We start from the raw sequence: 15,977 nt of genomic DNA on the forward strand, positions 1-15,977 counted from the left end.
CCGCCATCAGCCGCCGCCGCCGCGCCGGCCCCTCCGCCAGGTTTGCAGCGGGCCCCGCGGGGGGCGGGAGGGGGCTGGGGGGGGGCGGAAGGGGGGGGGGGGGCGGGGGGGCCGGGAGCCTCCTTCACTTGACAACCTCAAACACAAACATGACCCAGCGCCGCCGCCACAGCCGCCACCGCGCCCGCACACACACGCACACACAGAGCCCGGCACCGGCACCCACCCCTCCTCCATGCACCGTCCCCCCGGGCCGGCCAAGGCGCCGCCCCCCGGCACGGCCCCCCTCCGCAGCCCCCCGGCCCCCGGCCGCGCCCGCCCCCCTCCGCAGCAGACCCCTCCTCCGGGAGCCCCATCCCCCCACGTCCCACTCGGGAGCCCCCATAGCGGCCCTGCCCCTCGGCCGTGGGGCGGTGGACGGGGGGGACACACAATGCGGGGGAACGGGGGGCGGGGGAGTGGGAGCCTCCCCTGGCAGGCGGGAGAGGCGGGGCGGGCCCGGCGGGGGAGGGAGGGAGGGAAGACGGGCGGGCTCGGCGCATCCGCCAGGGTCCCCTCGGGGAGAGCCGCGCTCCCCGCCGGGCCCGCCCCGCCCCTCCCCCCGGCGCCCCGGTCACCGTCGGGGGGAGCGCGGGGGGGCGGGGGGTGTTTTACCTTCTCTCACTTTCTATTGCAGGAAGCGCGGCCGGAGCAGTGACGTCACCGGGTCTCCCGGTCCCGCCCCCTCCCCGGGTCGGGGGAGGGGTCACCGAGGGGGTTTCCTCGCGGCCCGGTGGGGAAGGCATGGCCGGCGCGCCGGGGGGCCGCTGCTGCCCCGCCACTTCCTCCTCCTCCTCCTCCTCCTCCTTCTCCTCCTTCTCCTCCTTCTCACCGGTGGGACCCCCCGGCCGCTGCCGCCCCAGCCCCTGCTCCTGCCCCGAGGCAGGGGGGCCCCTCACCGCCGCGGCTCCCAGGGGTCTCCCCAAGGGGGGTCCCCGTTCGGGCTCGACACGAGGCAGCGCCTCCCCCCGACGGCCGAAGCCGCCGCCGCTCGGGGCGCTGCGCGGTGCGCGTCGCGCTTCCCCCTGGCAGGGCCCGGCCCCCGGGGCACCGGCACGGCCGGGCGCACACACACACACGGACGGACACGCAGAGAGATGGGGCTTGACGCGGAGATCCCGAAGGTTCCGCCCCGCCGCCCGCCCGGACGGGCTTCCCCGCGCCCCCGCCCGCCCGGCCCGCCGCGCCCCGGCGCTGCCGGGGAAACTCACCGCCGCGCCGCGCATCCCGCCGCGGCTACAACTTTCCATCCCGGGCGGCAGCCGGCGGCGGCAGCGAGCCCCTCCGCCGCTGGAAGTGGGCGGGGGAGGAAATACGAGGAGGAGGCGCGTCGTGCTCTCCGCCGCGGCGCCCCTTTTTTGGCCCGGGACGCGGGTTTTGCCGGTGGGGGCTGTGCCGCCGCGGTTGGTTTCCTGCATCAGCTGTGGGGGTGTGTATGCACAGCTCACACGTGTGCCTCTGTGTGTGTCTGTGCGCGCTCCGTGCGGGGTCACCCTGCCCGGCCAAGGACTGCCCTCCCTTCTCCCCCGCCGCGGGCAAGGGAGCGCTGGGCCACCCTCCAAAAGGCGAGGGGCCCGGGCCGGGCTTTGGGTGCTGAGGAGGGGGGATTCAGCGGGACTTTTTGGTGTTTTTTTTTTTTTCTTTTGTCAACCAAACTCCCCGACAAAGCAGTGTTGGCAGCTTTTCATTGCCACTCGGGTTTTCCATCGGGTTTTGCGTTTGGAGCCAGCACGTGATGTCTTCAGTAAATAAACCCAATTAAATATTTCTTGCGGCACCTCCGTCTTCTCCCTCCTCCCCTGCCTGCGCTCCCCTGGCAGCCTGTGTGCTCAGCTGTGAGGACCTTGGCCCTGCTACATCCTTCCCTTTGGAGTTCAGTGTCCAGACCAGATCCTGCCTTAAGAGAACAGGACCACTATTATCAGAGTTTTCACGGTTTTTTCAGGGCCTTCTTTCAACCTACATTTAATCATGTTTGTAAGACACAAGTATTTTCATCCCCATTTCACAGGGGAGAAAGCAAGGCAGGAAGATGCAGAGTAGCTCGCTGCATAGCTATGGACTGACAGGACACCACTTCTGCGTGAGCTTTTGGCCACAGGCATTGTCTCTGGGCTATTTTTCCTCTTGAGTTCACTTAAATTATACCTTGAGAACATTTACAGCTTACAATGGTGGCAGGTTCTCTGCTGTGGGTAACCTGTTCTACGTCCTGCCCAGAGGCAACACAGGAGGCAAATGTAAGCGAAATCCCTGGCTAGTCTGCAACGTGGTGTTTAGGGCAGGAGATTGTATTCATTGCTGAACTGGAGATTCATGGGAAAATCAGACCCTCAAAGAATATCTTCAGGTGAAATCTGTTCTGCTGTTCCTCTTGGACAAGAAAATGATGATTCTTTATTGTGAGAGACTGTGCTTGTCTTCCCCCTTGTCTGTCCCCCCCTTGTTCTTCCTTTGTCTGGTTTTTAGACTTGGGGCTCTGACTTCCTAAAGAACAGAGTTACTGTTATCCTAAACACATCAGCATGAATACAGTCCTACAGGTGCCATAAGCTTAAATTAGTGTACCAAGTCTGACCAGTCACAAACCCGAGACCAAGCGACCTCTCAAGCTAGGTTTGAACCTCTACTTGTTCTGCTCAGCTGTCCCTTAAAAGCTGTCCTGCAGGCCTCTCTGTCCTCCTGGGACACATAGCATCTGGCTGCTTCTTTTTCTATTCATTGCCTGAAAGCATCAGGTTGTGGTCACCAGAATCATCAGGGAGAAAGCATCAGATACTGGCCCATCCTCACAAGATGCCTCAGGAAAAAGGAGCCATCACAGCTGCTGCTGGTGCCAGAGGGAGTTCTAGGTCACTCATCTCTTCACGAGGACCTGAGTAAGTTCAAAATAGATGCTCCAGCCTGCAAGATGAAATAAGACAATAGCAACCCCCCTGCAGCCAGCAGGAAAAGTTTCTTCTACTAGAAGTAGTCAAAGTGCCTCCTATCCATCAGTGTGAAAATCCAGCCCTCTCACCACATGGATGTGCACAGGAATATAATCAGTGCCCTTCCTCTGCAAACAAGCACAACTGTCTTTACAAGAAAAACTCAATGAGGGGTTAAAGAGGAGACAGGTCCCCAGGTATGCATATCAGATGGTGGCAGCTGATCCACTCTTGAACATAAAACCAGTCATCTCAAAGTCAGTTGGGATCAGAGGACAAAACACAGAACTGAAAGTCTGGCCCCTTGGGGTTATTTCCATGGCCATCTGAAACAGCAGCCAAAGAGGCAGCTGTGAGCCCAGGATGCTCCTCAGCCTGCTCCCCTTGAGTGAGCAGAGCTAAGGGCCGAAGAGCTGCCTTGAGCCCAGTTCAGTGTCGTTCCAGCAGGCTGCCCCCCTGGCCAGGTAAAAAATGCAGTCCCAAGGGCTTTGAAAAGGCAGCGTACCAAGCTGTTTATCCCGGGCAGAACACTTCATCTTTTTCTGTCTGTTTTTCCATCAGTAAAAAGGAAGTGCATACCCACTCAGTAATGTACTTTGGGAAAAGTACTGTGGATGATTGCTAGTAGGAGGCACATAGTAATCTTCTCAAACGTGCAAATGAGGGAAATTCTTTAAGAGTTTTCAGTGAGATCTAAAATGCCACATCAATATGCACATAGAAAAAAAAAAAAACCTTCATTGCCGAATTCAGATACTTTTAAAATTTCACCTAAAAGGAGCCCTACAGGGTATAGATCCTCTTTAAATGATTGTGTGTATAGCTGAACGGGGAAGATTATTGAGGTTTTCTTCTCTCTAAAACTCCACTGTGTTTTCAGGAGGACACCTATTTTTAAACATCCTCTAGTTTTACACTTGAAACCTCCTTGCTCAGAAACTGGTTTTCTGTAATGGCTCACAGGTATTTTATGTATAAATATATACACATACACACATTAGGCTCTCAAGAAATTGCTATACATTAGGTAGTCTTGAATAATTCATTCTTAAGCACCCCATGATAAATCTCTAGTTGAACAGTATGTGATTTTGCTAGAATTCTTGGGATAAATTGGATGTAAAGTACTGTGGTAAATTTAACTGTGCTGAGCATCAAATGTGAAAACTTTACATTGTACATTACATCCTGACATGCACCTGAGAATCATTATTATTAAGGCTTCAGGGAATTTTTGAGGGAACTTCTGAAGTTCTGAAAAGAAATAGAACAAGACTGAGTGCTGTTCTCTATAGAAGTCAAGATTTTCTCAGAGAAGGGAAATTCTATAAGTAGTCTGTATTGAATTAACATAAAGGTTTCACTAAAAGAAGTGCTGTCTATTAGTTTGTGCTCTGAGGCTTCTCACTGAGCACTACTGTTACAAAAAAGTCAGAGGATCTTGGCTTACCTGGTATGAGTGGGTGCTTAGAGCTTTTCTAGGGCTTGCCGCTCCTGCGGTGGGGCTGGAGAGATAGGACAGCAACTGCTGCTGTGAGGGGAGGTCATTTTCCCCTTTTCTGTAGCAGTAGCTGTCACCCGAGATACTCACAACTGCCCCTTGTCAGCAACAGCCAGATGCTTTCCTGGAGGTAGGCAAAGGAAACAGCAGGGACCTGGTCATGCACTGCTCCTCACAGCCTGTAGCTCCGAGAAAGAAGCTGGTCTTCAGTGGGATATTTTGCATGGCAATGGCCTTCATCTCCACCCTTCTCAGGATGTCCTGAAGGTGTGTTGCTTTTACATTGTCCCATAAAGTTGGCTAAGTTTTCTGATTTGGAAAAACTGGCATTAAAATAATGTTCCATCAAACATTAGTGTTCCATTAAACTGTTCCGTTGAAGAATTTTGGCACAACATTCTTTTTTATTTACATGTATACACTGCAGCTCTGTGTGGTGGTACGTAGTATGAACTCCTGTGGCCAAGAAAAGGTACAAATCTGTCCAGTTTCAGGTTAATCACATGATATAGGGCACAGTTCACTGACAGAGTTTCACCTTTTTTCCAGGTATTGTTAATCAAACATTTCAATGAACTTCAGCATCACTGATACCATATCTACTTATTTGCATCATATTTCTCTTAATGATATCAGAGCATCTCAGACAAGAATAGCTGTGTTTAAGATGCCATGCTAATATCTCTTTTGGGGACTCTGTCCTTCTCCCTCTGTGGAAGAGTCCCAACTGCTGGGGTGCTCCCCCAAGAGTAATCACAGGACAGCTCATGGAGGCAGGGGAAGCAATCCTCATCCTACTTGAACCACCACCACCACAGGCCGACATCAGCCTTCTTTTCTTCCAGCACATGAGGCCTCATGTGGCTGGTCACAGGACAGAGATCAGACAAGAGACCAGCCACAGAGCAAAGCAGCCAGTGAGAAGAATACCTCCTGTCAGAGTCCCGGTGAGGTGTCCTTTGGTACTGCAAGCCCTGGTGAGACTAGTGCCCACACCTCATGCAGCATCCTCCCTGCAGAGACACCTGATGAGGCCAAGAGACAGGGAGTCACCCTCAGCACTTTCCAGGCTGCCCCACTCCCTGTCTGGCCAAACCATTTATGATGGCATGCCAAAGTCTAAGGATAAAAACAAAAAAATAATTAAAATTGGACTGGTTAAACCACTGTTGCCTTTTTGTCCAAGAGGAAGCCCCAGTGATGGGCAGATGGTGCTGCTGACCTGCACTTAGCAGGATAAGGAGCAGGCTGGGCCACTGACATGTAATGAATGCCTCGTACTCAGCACACCACACATCCAGCAGGGCTCTGTGGGATGTGACGTTAAGCACTTCTGGGAGGGAGATAATTGCTGCACAGAATTATGAGGTCTGGGATGGAGGATTCGGGAGAAGGCAAAAGCTCATGTGCAGTGCATGGTATGATACCATTTGGGTTATATTAAAGGGCTGAGCCAGCACAGGCTCCCCTCCTCCTCCCAGAGATGGAGCTCACCCAAGGCCCTGAGCAGAGTCTTGTGTCCAAACATGAGGCAAGTTTGAGCTTGGGCCGGTGCTCTGAAGTTAGTGTAGATGTACCTGTGAAAAGCAAGTCCCAGAGTTTTGGGCTTTCCACTGCAAATTGCTTCTGTCTTTTCAGAAAGAGCTGCTTCTCTGAAGGTCAGCAGGCTCTGTGCTTTCACAGCCCTTTTACTCCCTTCCACCCATGTATTTTTACTTCTGAGTTACACAGGTTTCTGAACTTTTCATGAAGTTGCTCATATTTTCCACTGCATCTCCTTTTTACTTCACCCCACCAGTTCACTCTGATCTTTCTTTCTCAGTAGCTCTAGGTTCTGTTCATTTAAATACTGTGGTTTGCCAGCATTTTCAGCTAAGCCTTTTATTTTATCAGTTAAAGAAACAGGAGACACATAAGGCACTTAGCACAAGTGCACCTTGCCAAGATGCCTTCAGTGGTATGCTTTTTCTTTAGGTTCGACCACAAACATTTTAACGTATCTAAATGATGAAAAAGCATTCCAACCCATGCTTGCTTCCCCAAGTATTTTTGCCATTCAGTGGCCCTCTAGTATTGTTTGCCACAGACATGTGTGGAAGAGGTCTTTTAAATATCACTTTTTGAGCACGTTAAGTTAGCTTAGCAGCTCAAAGGTTGCAGGGTTAAAAGGAAATAAGCAAAACATCATTGTTTTCGGTGGAAATCTTTTCCCTTGCCTCCTTCGTGGTACAGATACGAATAGAAGAAATCCACAAAGGGGAAAATAATCCCCATTCTATTGAAAATTCTCAAACATGTTAAAATTTATTTGATTACTGGGATGTTTACTTTGTAGGCATATTGCAGATCACTAGGCACAGATCAACAACAAAGCTTCAAGTTTCTTTAGCCTTTTTTCCTCTGACTATGAAGCATTCAAATACTACACAGAGTATTTGCAGTGGTGCATCACAAACCACACAGCCCACCTTTCGTAAGCCATGCTCTATCATTTAAAGATGTTCAGTCATCCTTAAATCCAAATGGCTACAACAATAATTAAACATATGGCTTTGCTTTGAATTATCGTGGTACTATGTAATTTGCCTGTTTATGGGGTCTCCTGAAAAATAATTTTCTCTATTTGTGGCCAGTGATTTTATAAATCTTTTTAGTCTTAGGCTAACAAGGTCAGGCTCCAATGCTGAGGAGTGTAGAAAATTTTCAAATACACTGTAGGAAACAAATGCAAGTTGAAAACACACCACTTGCAGTCTTGCAGCTGTCCCAAAATTTCATAAGGCCAAAACTGTAAAAGCCATGGATCTCATTTTCCAAATATCCTATCACATCAGTATGACTGCATCCTTTACCCATTTTCACACACTGATAAACAATTACCCATGTAGCGTACAAGATAGAGGAAAGACAGACAAAGGAGAACTACAGTGATATGAATAAGAAACATGGTTCAAGGCTGGCTTCTCACTATAGTAAGGAGAGAAATATTTGGGGTTTGGTTTTTCATGGATCAGCTGATGGCTGCTGCAACATCCAGCCCTGTTTCCCCCGACCAAGCTGTTGTTCCAGCCTGGTTTGTCAGCCTCCACATGGACTTCTTCAGGTTCAGCTGTACATTGCACCCCTTCCAGAAAGTTGTGCCGTGGCTTCGTCACATTCCAGTTGAAGGTGTTTTCCATCAAAAAAGAGTAAGACATTTCACAATTGACTCTATCTTCTGTTTAAATACTTGAAAGGCAACATCAAAACATGTTCTAGGGTGCAGCAGCAGGTCTCAAAGCTGTTTGTCTGTTGGCTTAAAAAGTGGTACAACAGAAATAGCACACTATTTCCTTCAGAGGTGAATCATTCCCTAGCCTTGTCTTTATAGCAAGTGTTAAGGCCTTTTTTTAAGTCACAAAAATATGGTTTATGTATTGTTTTGACCAAACTGTGGAACAGCCATTCTGATGAATTAAATGTGTGTACATTTGTGGAAAGTAGAATCTGACGCTGATGCACAGTTAAGCTTGCAGATAAGCTCATGGAAACACAAGGAAAAGCAGAAGTTAAGACATTGAATCCTCCACTGGATTAAATTGTCACAGTTCCTTCAAGATACTTAGATTATATTATTGCCATAGAAATGCTACTGGAGGAGGAGCCAGTCAACCCATAAAACCCAAACACGGTGTGCACTCCCTTCTTAAAAATACTGGGTTTCTCTGCTTGACCAGAAGAAATCCAGCATGGAGGCCAGGCCAGCTGAGATAAAGACAACCAAGCCACATGAGGCAGATGCTGGACACAGATAGGAAACGAGCCTGAAGAACAGCTCAGCTTCCCAAAGGCTTCAGGCACCAGACTGCAGTGAAGGGGAGTGCACAGCTGTGACTCCCTCTATAGAGAGGCATTTCCTTTGTGGAATAATTTTTCCTGTGCCTATCTTCGGGAAAGAATTTATGTGTCTGTTAAGTCCCACTAATGCACTCTCAGAAAACCAGAACATGTGCTTAAGGGGTTCTTGTATCAAGTTTTACAGGCATCATTTGAGCATGTGAGTTAACCCCTTGGCTTAGTGGGACCATGCATTCCTGGAGTCCCTGATGATCTTACTGTAGCCTCCACAGTAAACTCCAAATGAAAAAGAAAAGTGAGTGTTACTGAATCAAGAAAGCTCATAGATAATTGAAGCATTACTGAGCACCTCCTCCCTCATCTAAGGCTCCATCTCGGGTATCTGATCCTGTGAACGGCTTGCACAATGAGGCACCGAGGTCAACAGGGCTAACAAACCACAGGTTGTGCTTTCTGTTGAGTCAGAGGCTTTGGTGGCAAACATTCAGAGCCAATTCTGCAATGCTCCTCCATGCATGTTCTTATTATCAAGACTGTAGTGCCATTCTGGTGCAATGTTTTAGAGATCTTTCTCTGGTAAAAAAACGTAACTGTGCATTACTTTTTGTTGTCTCTAAAACAAAAGTACACAAAGCTGTAAAAACACTTCTAATTATGTTTAAAAACCAATCACATTAAAACCAAAGCTGATGCCAAGAACATATTATTCACACAAACCAAGAGATACAGAAACACTTCACTCCACTGCTATGGACTGCGGGATGAAGTAAGCAGGATAATTCAGTTGGGTTTATGGAGGCCAAACTCATGGTACCTACCTTTGTATCTCCCCTTTTTGCCCCACAAGCTGCCTGTAATTTTTTTTTTTAATATATTCTTTCCACTTACACATTCTTTTTAACTACTCCTTCATTCCCATTTATTTAACTACTCCCATTCCCAGGGCCTGTCTTCCTGCTGTGTTTTGTCTCTTTATCCAGTTGTTCTCCACACTACTTCTCTCCCAAGTTCAAGGCACCTTTTCTCTACTCAGGTTGCATGAGGAGACACTGTGTTCCACCTTATTTTTCCCAATCTGGATGTATCTTGAGAAGATGCAGGTTAGAAAAGGAAGAACTGAAGCTTCCTTCATTCATTTCTCTATCATCCCCCCTGACCATTTGGTGGATACCTCTTAAGCAGCTCCCAGTGGAAGCACAGAGAGGACATGGAAGTGCAAATGCCGGCTCCTTGTTTTCAAATTTGGGACCCGCTGCCCAGCCCTGTTACTACTGAGGCCAAAAACTGAGGCCAGATTCCTTGATATTGTGGAGTTGGTTGGATGCAGTGACAAAAAGGTGATTCTGGAAGCTCACTGCAGAATCCCAGTCCCCTTGACCTATAAGACACAAGTAGATCAGTCTGACTGATAAGAAGTACCGAGTGTGACCTAAACGCTGAGCTCTGGAAACACATGAGCCACGTCAGTGCACATTTCTTACCTAGTCAGGCAAGGCTTTGCAGTGAAGTGAAACATTGAATAGAGGATTATCTATATTTGTGGGCAAAGTCCTCTAGCTACATCTGAACCACAGATCTTCACATCTGAAAATAAAACCATTATCTAGATTTTCCTCCTGTGGTGGAGACAATATAGCAATGCTGCCAGAGACTTCTATTCCTTATCTCTGCCTTCTGCTGCTACTTTCCTGCTTCCAGGGGAAGAGTAGATGGTTAATAACAGCTCTATCTTCCTTAGGCAAAAAGGTGACTTCAGTCACAGCACTTCTGTAGAGTGGGTATGAGCCACCACCTTCTGTCATTGTGGTAGCACAGTGCCTCTCCTCTGTACACTCACATGCACACTTGAAGAAAGCAGAAGAGAGAGCAGCAAAAGCAGATCTTTTCTCCAAGGCATGGCAAGCCAGGAACTGAGGTGACCCCATAGCCTGCCCTGCTGCCTCAAGTGAGGCAAGCAGGATGGGCTCAGAGATAGCAACCAAGAGTCCAGACCATAAGGCAAAAGCACACTGCAAAAGCAGGTCCAAGATCAAACCAGGAAGGCAGATCCAAGATCAAACAGGAAGCCAGGTCATAGGTCAGGTCCAGTGATGTCCAAGTAGGGCCATGATGATAAGACAGTGCCCAGTTCAGGCTGGGAAGCCAGTCCAGACATTGAGTTCCAGAGAAAATATCTCCATAGCTAGCCCTAGCCAGGCTGAGCTGGAGACCAAAATACCCCCCAAGAGCTCAAGCAGAAGCTAAGAGTCCTCAGCTGAACTAAAAAGGGGCTCTGCTCCCTTTTAAGGTGATTGGGTGAAGGTCCCAGATGGGGCTGGCCAGGTTTACTGAGAACTGTTAAGTATTCTCAGGACTTCATAGAGAGAATAAGCAAAAGAAACTGCAAAATATACTAGTATATATACACACTAGTATATACATATGTCACTATGTTAATTCTCTGTTTCTTAAGCCCCCAATTTCTCCATTTTCAAACATCTGGCTTATGATTTTAGAACCTCTAAAGCTTGGAATATACCTTAACTCTAAAAATGTATCTGATGTCACACGGCAAGCAAAAGATTACGAAGTTGAAGAAAGACACAGCTGCAATAAAGAGATTGCAAGTACTTTTAAGCAAAAGTTTCAAGCTGCAAATAATATGGCCTGCATTCCAACTTGCATCCAGGCTACTTTAAAATCTATTCAAAAACTTTCTAGTTTGCTTGTCTACAAATCATTATAAATCTGGAAAGAATTGTTCTGCACTTCCAACATCCTTCCACATCATCACTTTTTTTTTTTCACATTACTGCTTTGTGCTTCCAATACCTGTTGTGTTCACTTTTAGACTGTTTTCCCCAAATGGATTCTCCCTTTGATCTTTCCATTCCACAAGGGTAACTTTTCCAAGCTGCTCTCTATTTTTTATGGTCTTTAGTGGCACCTGTACTCCTTCCTAAGTTAAAAATCAACTAAAACATTCGTTCTTTTTGCCTTCTCCCTGTTCTCTAATAGATACTAATGAGTATCTGGCACATCAGTCAGGTTATTCCAAGCAGTGTGCAGACAGACTTGAATGCAAACACACACAGGGCTGGGCTTGCAAGTGCTGGATTTCCTGGAACAAGATTATATTCTAATTATCCTGCAGTAAGACATTTCAGGGCTGTTGAAAAAACGTATACAAAATATGAAACAACAATTCTTATTAATAACTTACTTTACCTCATGTCTCAGCTTAATTTGTTTTTCTCTGTGTTTACAGTCTGATTTTATGTGATAATTATTCCTGGCCAAATTATCTGAAACAATTTTTAAAACGTTTAGTTTTGAAAATGTTCCTGTAAAATGCAAATCCCTTAATAGAGTTCAGTTGTTATGTTTATTTTTCCCTCTTCATTGCAAGTTTGTGTGATTAGTTTTTAATTTAGTTTATGCTGGAATCTTTTAATATTTAAAATCCTGTCCATGTGCTACCATTACCTCAAATGTACCAGGTTGAAGTCAGATGGATTTCCAGGCTGTGGATAAATGTTTTCTACTCACATTACTTTTTCAGCTGTGATTGTGTGTTGGAGTCCCACCTGAAGATGACAGCTCCTGCTTTGCCAGCAGAAAGGGTTATGTGGACCCTCGTTGACCTGCTCCACTGCACATGGGCTGGTTCAGACTGCCTTCTTCAGGGCTTTGAGATAACAGAGTTCATTGTGTAAAGAAGCAAATGGTGTATGTAAACACATTTCCACCTGCTGGCTGATCGGTGGGAATGGAGACCTCTGCACTTGAACAGTCACCAGTATCTCAGGGAGGCATTATCTTCAACCAGCAGAGATAGTCTCAGAGCAAACAAGTGCTTAGGACCTGGCTTACCTAAAACTTGGAAAGCAAGAGCACTGCAAAAGCTGTATTACCTTTGAAAAGAGATGGGGGTGACCAAGAAGAATGGTCTTTTGCCTCTGGTCATGTGAGCATGCAGGACACCATGAGCGACTGCACACAGTATTTCCCACCGGGTTGTTCTGGAAAATGCAGATGTGGAGCCAGCATGCAGCAAACGCTCCCAGATTGCACAGATGACTCAACAGAACTTCAAAACCACTTCTATGGAAGAGTTATTCAAGGATGATTCATGACCACTGTCAGGAGGAGATTATCCAGGGAGCGGACAAGGACAGTTTCAGTTCTCAAATTTCTCCAGAGAAAATGAATCTGATTCACACTAAACTCTGGCCACCATGAGGGCCCATCATGCCCTGATCTGTAGAGGCTGGCAGATGCTTAGCATGTCTTAATGGAGGAGGTCTGAAATATTTTAGAAACTACAGAGCAGCCCATAAGGCTTGAACCAACAATTTCACATGGCAGATTTGGGAAGGGACTGCAGCTATGTGCATCCAGCACTTTCACATGCTGGAGAGATGTGGCAAGTGCTCCTCTTCACACTTAATGAGCGTGTTCTTATCAGAAGAGAAGCCTAACATCTAAGAAACGAAAGATGAGGACAGTGGAAAGAGAAAACCAAACTGGATGGAAAGAGCGCCACACATGCACATTTGAGTCCAGGCAGCTTCTTGCACCCTCTTCCATCTCTGTAATTATGGAGGGGCTGCCAGGATCCAGCCTGCAATAAAAGGCATCTGTTCCTGAAGTGAAACCCAGCACTTAGTTGCTAACAGCACACAGTAACTCTACATATCAGTGCAGAGCAGGAAATGAAAAACGCTTTTTCTAGCAATGTTATGATGGCAATTTTAGGTAGATGGAACATTAGCAGCAGATGCCAAGCTGGAAGCTGGCCACACCATTGGCTTTCAGAAGCAGGTTTGGTCTTTGGAAGCTTTTCACAGGCTGACAATGCTTCAGAAGGGTCTACTTTTGTCTGGGATTACAAAAATCAATTGCATCACTTGTGCACAGCATGAATGGTTACCATGTGGACAGCCTCTTCAACCAACTGGCATTAATTCTAGGTTATCTCATCAAGGGTGCCACAGGAAGTTTCCTCCACCTTTGTGGTGCAGTTTGTCAGAAGATGATTTCCATTTTTAAACTCAGTTTTTCTCATTCAAAGAAGAATAGATTATTTTTCTCCCAACAGGCAAAATTAGTTTGCTCAGGGAAGGTTTGTGTGGTAAAGTGGTAAAGTGTCTTGTGAGCCATTTCAAGGCTTGTGCACATCACCTATGTCACTGTAGTGGTGCATCTCTTGTCTTTTAAATTTCTGTAAAATGGGTCTTGAGCTCTAGCTACCTTTCCATCCTTCTTTCAGTGCAGAAAACTGTACCAGGTGGTGGGAATTATAGTTCTGCCAATGTCAAACCTCCTTGCCATTGGTAAATCCTCAATCAAAACAGATGCATTTCATACATGAATATCACTCAAGGTACACCAGAGCAGAGGGGCAGGTTTCCCAGCTCAGCCCACGTATCTTCACTACAGTCTTTTGGAATAGCAGAGACAAACCAAAATGTCCTGAAAGCCATCTGGCTTCAGTCTGGGGCAGCTGCCTAACTTGCTAATATGAAGTTAGCAGAGCACCTTTTATATCCTTTTATCTTCTCTGAGGGTGGCATGAGGATTAAGACTAGGACATCCTCACCACTAGTCAGTGCTTGATTGCTGCCCTCAGCCTATTTGCTTCTCCTTTCAAACTACTCTTGGGACCACCAGCAGTTGGCACAAATCAAAGAAGCTTTCAGACTCCCCTTTTGGTTAAGAAACTTGTTTTGTCCACTTCTGGCGTAAGATTCAGAGAATGGGCATGTTTTAAAAAACATTTCCCTTTTCTACTGCCTCCCCTCCTCCACCACCACAGTTATGCCTTGTATCTGCTGCTGAGACTTGGGACACACTGCTTGGCAATTCCACGGTGAATCAAACATGTTACACAATGATTTGATTAAAGAAATCATTCCTCTTCAACTGAGACATCATTATGTCTTGGATCTGCACAAAACGCTTTCCAAACGATCTTTTGTCCAACAGTCCAGAGCAGCTGTTAATATTTAAGGAGCACCGGAAGTTACTAAGTGTCTCTAAAATACCTATGGGATTTAAATGTTCCCTGTGAGGTCTACTTGATAGACTCACTGTAATTTTGACTGGGCCATAGGATTGATTCATCTGCCCCTTGAGTATTTCCTAGTGCATAGCAAAGAAAAGGTAGCAAAAATATATTTCCATACATATGCATGACACACATATACCTTATGTAACATGTATTTCCATGTGTACTGACATATAAAAATGCAGTCAGAATGCATTTCACACTGTAAAGTTCACCACTTAGCAGTTGGGAAACACCACGAGAAATGTCACCTGTGCAGCATAGTTTAAACCTGTGTGGTGAGTACCGGAGCCCAACATCATGTCGTGCTCCTTTGCTCTGCATGAAGGCCACCCCATGTTCTGCGTGTTGCTGAGAGTGGGACCCCAGTGAAACAGGATCAGATGTGTTTTGATCACAGCTCATCCCAAGAAAGAGTCACTGCCCTGGCACTACCACCAGCTGCTCATCACCCCTTCTCTACCAGGGACATAATCACACTTTCTGATCTGCCAGCACAGCTCCATCTGTAGTCATTTCCTAACTCAAATTCTGTCAAATGATCCAGTTTTTTGGGGGGGCAGCACGGGGGTGTGTGTGCTTTTAAATGGCAGTCAAAGCAGTGCCCACACTAAGGCAGATCATTTTTGCGAAGCCAAGGAACTGTGAGATGTGCTCTTCTACCAGCAGACCTAAGAGGTCAGCAACCCGTGAGACAGGATCCGCTGCAGCCAGAAAATTGTGTGTGATTGCACCATTAATGAGCTCCTGTTCAATATTTCTTTTTGCCATATTGCTCAAGGCATGATACCAAAGTCTTGTAATGGTGCCACTCAAACCCTGTGGTGGAGACAGCATTACTAATATCCATAACACCCGCCACTCTAGTATCACAAATACCCATTTGTTCATTAATTTTACATGCCCAGTTTGATTTTTATTTTCAGAAGCTTTAGCATTATACAGCACTTTACGTGACAAGGGAACAACTTACATTGACTTTTGCTGCAAACATAAGCATCAGCACCTGAAATCTGGATACACTATATAAGAAACACACTCGCTTAAATAAGCTGTCAAACTGTCAAAGCTTGATTAACATCATATAGGAATTAGAGCAGAACCAAGATACAGCTCTGACAAACTCTAGTCTCCGTCCTCAGTTCTTTGTCTCGTGCAATACCCATTTGCCAATCTCTATATAGAACAAGGAAGGGGACCCTGGATCCGTCCTAGAGCAGATCCATCCTGTGCCTCCAGCAGTGTCCTGAGGAAAAATGTATGTATGATTATGCAGTTAAAACTGTAAGTCTCAGGGCTGAGAGCATTTTGCAACCTTAATTTTAGCATTGCCCAAAAAGTAGGGACTTAATATTTTTAAACATTAATAAAGAAAAATTAAAAAACAGACCACTAAGTTTATAAAAACACACTGAAAGCCCAGAAATGTGCTTCTGTTTTCTCTCAGTACCCCATCACACAGGAGCCTTCATACTGTTCTTGAAGACATTACCCACTTGAGCTAAAAGACAACTTTCACTAGTGTTTGAGCATTGCCTGCTGTATCTGATGGGCTCTCAGCTGGTACTCATGTTTGTGTCTGTGTGTGTAAATACCACAAACACACACACACGCTTTGCCA

This window comes from Corvus kubaryi, unplaced genomic scaffold (assembly GCF_017639235.1).
Source record: "Corvus kubaryi isolate FWS band 111438036 unplaced genomic scaffold, C.kubaryi_AGA036_p1.0 69, whole genome shotgun sequence".
Classification (NCBI taxonomy): Eukaryota; Metazoa; Chordata; class Aves; order Passeriformes; family Corvidae; genus Corvus; species Corvus kubaryi.